This window comes from Schistocerca gregaria, unplaced genomic scaffold (genome assembly GCF_023897955.1).
Source record: "Schistocerca gregaria isolate iqSchGreg1 unplaced genomic scaffold, iqSchGreg1.2 ptg001495l, whole genome shotgun sequence".
In the NCBI taxonomy this organism is placed as follows: Eukaryota; Metazoa; Arthropoda; class Insecta; order Orthoptera; family Acrididae; genus Schistocerca; species Schistocerca gregaria.
This window is the reverse complement of record NW_026062785.1, coordinates 10,001-15,000: the sequence shown is the minus strand read 5'-3', so window position 1 is coordinate 15,000 and position 5,000 is coordinate 10,001. Positions and strand designations below refer to the sequence as shown.

General features: G+C 50.2%; 1 non-coding gene across 1 annotated transcript in view; it reads right to left on the bottom strand.

The window, feature by feature from the left end:
• LOC126332668 (small subunit ribosomal RNA) overlaps positions 1-1,104 on the bottom strand; it is a 1,893-nt gene extending 789 nt beyond the window's left edge. The window contains exon 1 of the ribosomal RNA XR_007563846.1: positions 1-1,104. This exon is cut by the window's left edge and continues 789 nt beyond it. This is a non-coding gene — a ribosomal RNA (small subunit ribosomal RNA).
• Between the last annotated feature and the right edge of the window lie 3,896 nt (positions 1,105-5,000).

The following is a 5,000-nucleotide window of genomic DNA, read 5'->3' as shown; positions in this document are numbered from 1 at the left end:
GGTTAGAACTAGGGCGGTATCTGATCGCCTTCGAACCTCTAACTTTCGTTCTTGATTAATGAAAACATACTTGGCAAATGCTTTCGCTTCTGTTCGTCTTGCGACGATCCAAGAATTTCACCTCTAACGTCGCAATACGAATGCCCCCGCCTGTCCCTATTAATCATTACCTCGGGTTCCGAAAACCAACAAAATAGAACCGAGGTCCTATTCCATTATTCCATGCACACAGTATTCAGGCGGGCTTGCCTGCTTTAAGCACTCTAATTTGTTCAAAGTAAACGTGCCGGCCCACCGAGACACTCAACAAAGAGCACCCTGGTAGGATTTAAACGGGGTCCGCCTCGGGACGCGAAAGCACCCCTTCGGCTCGCCCCACCGGCAGGACGTCCCACGATACATGCCAGTTAAACACCGACGGGCGGTGAACCAACAGCGTGGGACACAAATCCAACTACGAGCTTTTTAACCGCAACAACTTTAATATACGCTATTGGAGCTGGAATTACCGCGGCTGCTGGCACCAGACTTGCCCTCCAATAGATACTCGTTAAAGGATTTAAAGTGTACTCATTCCGATTACGGGGCCTCGGATGAGTCCCGTATCGTTATTTTTCGTCACTACCTCCCCGTGCCGGGAGTGGGTAATTTGCGCGCCTGCTGCCTTCCTTGGATGTGGTAGCCGTTTCTCAGGCTCCCTCTCCGGAATCGAACCCTGATTCCCCGTTACCCGTTACAACCATGGTAGGCGCAGAACCTACCATCGACAGTTGATAAGGCAGACATTTGAAAGATGCGTCGCCGGTACGAGGACCGTGCGATCAGCCCAAAGTTATTCAGAGTCACCAAGGCAAACGGACCAGACAAGCCAATCCGATTGGTTTTGATCTAATAAAAGCGTCCCTTCCATCTCTGGTCGGGACTCTGTTTGCATGTATTAGCTCTAGAATTACCACAGTTATCCAAGTAACGTGGGTACGATCTAAGGAACCATAACTGATTTAATGAGCCATTCGCGGTTTCACCTTAATGCGGCTTGTACTGAGACATGCATGGCTTAATCTTTGAGACAAGCATATGACTACTGGCAGGATCAACCAGGGAGCTGCGTCAACTAGAGCTGAGCAGCCGGCCGCCCGGGAGTGTGTCCCGGGGGCCCGCGCGAACACGCAAGCGTCCGCTCAATTATTCTGCAAACAGGAGGAGGCCGAGCTCCCCTGCACGATACACCTCGAAACCCTCTCAGGTCCCGGCGGCGCGCAGCGCCGTCCTAGGTACTTGGTCGGTTTCGAGAGAGGCGCAATCGCCCGGAGTTAGGCGAGTAGACGGTTTTAGTGCGAACACCCTTGCTCCCAACTGAGCTTGCCGCTGCCGACAGAGGCCCGGGAGCGTGCTGTCGTGGCATTGCCGGCGGGAGACAACACGCGCCACCTATGGTGACCGGCAGCTCCAACGCCAGCGCCACACAAGGGCAAAGCCCCACTTGGGTGCAGAAGCGAACTCTCCCAGCACAGCGCACGCGCCAACACGTCCGCACAACTGCGATACAAACCACCTGCGAGAACCGCTGGGGCGACCGAGCAGCAGACGGCGTCGCGGCGCCGAGTGCCAGGCGGCGGCGCATCCTCAACGCACACAGTCCTCAATCAGACCAGCACACTGCAGATGTCCACCGCGCTTCGCACCGGGCTCGGCTGAACCAACTTTGGCCGCCAGGCGCCGCGTGCAGGGTGCGCCGCAGCGTAGCTGCGCCGCCTGCCGGGCCCGTCGGCTGGCGCTCCTGCCACTCGGCGCCCCCCACCAGCCGCCTGTTGCGCGTGCGCCCACGCAGCGCGCGGCCAACACGCCGGGCGGCCCCCCTTCACCGGCCGGGAACAGTCCCACCAAGCCACCGCCGCGTATCGCTTCATACCCACATGGGCCTAGTCACGCGTGTGGATGTGGCGGGTACCGCTGAAACAACCGGTTAATAGCTGTACCGATCGTCGCCATCACAGATTCACCTCCAGCGTGAACAACCGCTCAACAACGGATTTCCAGTTCATTTGCGTATCTTGGGCAGTAAACGTAGATGTCCACCTACATTTGCGAATTCAACAATTCTTGCATGCCAGGATGTCATGTGTCACGACACGCTACATCAGACCACATACACACTGCGACATGTGCAGAAGAGAACACGTGGAAGGTGGCCCGCGCACGTATGCGATGTACCTTCCGCGATCCACTGTCAACCGGCATCTGCGGCATGTCCCAGATATGGAACGCGGTCCACCAGGGTAGCACTTTGTGTGAGGCAATACGACAAAGTCGGAATACACGCGTCACTACATCAGACGGCTCACGCTGACCTGACCTGACCTGACTCACCGCACCACCACCCCCAGCGACCCAGGGTGACATACAATGCGTTCGTACGTTCCTCCCACACGCCTCTACGGCGTACCACAGTGCAACCTAGCTGTTATTGGGAGACGAGACAAGTAGCATCAAGCACAACATATGGAAATTGAGATTCGACACCGTTGGGCACAGCCAGCGTACGGTCACACGTATCACACTACTTCACTCTGTACGTAACGACCGATGATCGGTACAGCGTGTGGGTTACGCGTACGACATCAGCGGACAATGGACACAGACCATACCACGACGTACACTGAGGGCGTCGACATCTGAATGCAACTGAACAGCTGCGAGGCTCATTTAACACTCAAACGCCAGACCGACCAGCTTGAGAGGACAGAGACACAAAGAGGGGGACAGAGGGGGACAGAGGGGGGGGAGGGGGGGGGTCGGCGATATAGTCCTATTGCAGTACAATTGACAGTGGATAGCAGGAATATGTGGAAAGTAAGCAACACTCGCAAGACATCTACATGAGGATAACAACGACACCAGAGATTCCGAGCAGTGAACTATGTTAGGCAAAGGGACAACGTGGGTTAGGTTAAGGGACAACGTGGGTTAGGTTAAGGGACAACGTGGGTTAGGTTAAGGGACAACGTGGGTTAGGTTAAGGGACAACGTGGGTTAGGTTAAGGGACAACGTGGGTTAGGTTAAGGGACAACGTGGGTTAGGTTAAGGGACAACGTGGGTTAGGTTAAGGGACAACGTGGGTTAGGTTAAGGGACAACGTGGGTTAGGTTAAGGGACAACGTGGGTTAGGTTAAGGGACAACGTCGGTTAGGTTAAGGGACAACGTGGGTTAGGTTAAGGGACAACGTGGGTTAGGTTAAGGGACAACGTGGGTTAGGTTAAGGGACAACGTGGGTTAGGTTAAGGGACAACGTGGGTTAGGTTAAGGGACAACGTGGGTTAGGTTAAGGGACAACTTGAGTTAGGTTAAGGGACAACTTGAGTTAGGTTAAGGGACAACTTGAGTTAGGTTAAGGGACAACTTGAGTTAGGTTAAGGGACAACTTGAGTTAGGTTAAGGGACAACTTGAGTTAGGTTAAGGGACAACTTGAGTTAGGTTAAGGGACAAATTGAGTTAGGTTAAGGGACAAATTGAGTTAGGTTAAGGGACAAATTGAGTTAGGTTAAGGGACAAATTGAGTTAGGTTAAGGGACAAATTGAGTTAGGTTAAGGGACAAATTGAGTTAGGTTAAGGGACAACTTGAGTTAGGTTAAGGGACAAATTGAGTTAGGTTAAGGGACAACTTGAGTTAGGTTAAGGGACAACTTGAGTTAGGTTAAGGGACAACTTGAGTTAGGTTAAGGGACAACTTGAGTTAGGTTAAGGGACAACTTGAGTTAGGTTAAGGGACAACTTGAGTTAGGTTAAGGGACAAATTGAGTTAGGTTAAGGGACAAATTGAGTTAGGTTAAGGGACAAATTGAGTTAGGTTAAGGGACAAATTGAGTTAGGTTAAGGGACAAATTGAGTTAGGTTAAGGGACAACTTGAGTTAGGTTAAGGGACAACTTGAGTTAGGTTAAGGGACAACTTGAGTTAGGTTAAGGGACAACTTGAGTTAGGTTAAGGGACAACTTGAGTTAGGTTAAGGGACAACTTGAGTTAGGTTAAGGGACAAATTGAGTTAGGTTAAGGGACAACTTGAGTTAGGTTAAGGGACAACTTGAGTTAGGTTAAGGGACAAATTGAGTTAGGTTAAGGGACAACTTGAGTTAGGTTAAGGGACAACTTGAGTTAGGTTAAGGGACAACTTGAGTTAGGTTAAGGGACAACTTGAGTTAGGTTAAGGGACAACTTGAGTTAGGTTAAGGGACAACTTGAGTTAGGTTAAGGGACAACTTGAGTTAGGTTAAGGGACAACTTGAGTTAGGTTAAGGGACAACTTGAGTTAGGTTAAGGGACAACTTGAGTTAGGTTAAGGGACAAATTGAGTTAGGTTAAGGGACAAATTGAGTTAGGTTAAGGGACAAATTGAGTTAGGTTAAGGGACAAATTGAGTTAGGTTAAGGGACAAATTGAGTTAGGTTAAGGGACAACTTGAGTTAGGTTAAGGGACAACTTGAGTTAGGTTAAGGGACAACTTGAGTTAGGTTAAGGGACAACTTGAGTTAGGTTAAGGGACAACTTGAGTTAGGTTAAGGGACAAATTGAGTTAGGTTAAGGGACAAATTGAGTTAGGTTAAGGGACAACTTGAGTTAGGTTAAGGGACAACTTGAGTTAGGTTAAGGGACAAATTGAGTTAGGTTAAGCGATAATCTGGTACAGCCACAGTTAGGTTAAGCGATAATCTGGTACAGCCACAGTTAGGTTAAGCGATAATCTGGTACAGCCACAGTTAGGTTAAGCGATAATCTGGTACAGCCACAGTTAGGTTAAGCGATAATCTGGTACAGCCACAGTTAGGTTAAGCGATAATCTGGTACAGCCACAGTTAGGTTAAGCGATAAACTGGTACAGCCACAGTTAGGTTAAGCGATAAACTGGTACAGCCACAGTTAGGTTAAGCGATAAACTGGTACAGCCACAGTTAGGTTAAGCGATAAACTGGTACAGCCACAGTTAGGTTAAGCGATAAACT